The following is a 912-nucleotide window of genomic DNA, read 5'->3' on the forward strand; positions in this document are numbered from 1 at the left end:
ATAGCACCTCATAGGTGATAAAGCGCTCACCGCCATCTTCCGTCAAACCGATGAAAAAAACCTCCAAATGCTCGGCGATTGCCGTGATCAACCCCCCACAACATATAACGCCGCCATCCTTCTTCGTGATCCGGTCCACATAGATAGTAAAAAGGGTTCCATAGTCGAATCCCTTCTTGTTGAGGAGGCACCAAATCACATTCAACTCCGTTTGGGAGACACTTCCCCCGTCGACCCTAGCAAACATAAGTTGGGTCATGGCTCGGTGGAGGTACCGCAAAACCGGGTTGCGGATTGAGGAAGACTTGGCATAGCCCGCGGCGTGCTCGTGCTCATTCGTCATCGCACCCCAAACCTCATCAAAGTCATAATCATTGTCGGTCTCGGGGTTGGGGTCGAAGCAATGGAAGATTCCGCAAAGATCCTCTATGGTGAGTGAGTGCCATCGGTTGCCTAGGCGGAAATCGATGCTAAGAGGGATGTTTTGCCGGCGATCCTTTGTGATATTCAACGAGCTTAGGAACTCGAGAGTATACTTCCTAAATGAAGGCCACTTCCTCTCAAATATGTACCGAAGGCCGTTCCCGTCACCTACATCACATAATGCCCAAAAGTCCTCCGCGATCCCCAAAGTTTGAAGAGGGAAATCGTGGGGGTATCTTGAGGGCGCCGTGTTGGGGTTTGGTGCCCCTTGCACAGCGGAAGACTTGTACAAAACAAATAAATCAGATACGGATCTATTTGACTGATTATGCGATTAATCAATTCACATGTTAAATAGATAATTGCATGCTAGAACGCAAATAATTCATGCTCTAAGAAAGTAAATCCTAAAACATGAATTCTACGGTTTAGGGTTACCGATTTGATTCTCCAAAGAATCGTCGATTGCTCGCGCCTTCTCCACGTGAT

Source organism: Salvia hispanica, chromosome 1 (assembly GCF_023119035.1).
Source record: "Salvia hispanica cultivar TCC Black 2014 chromosome 1, UniMelb_Shisp_WGS_1.0, whole genome shotgun sequence".
Taxonomy (NCBI): domain Eukaryota; kingdom Viridiplantae; phylum Streptophyta; class Magnoliopsida; order Lamiales; family Lamiaceae; genus Salvia; species Salvia hispanica.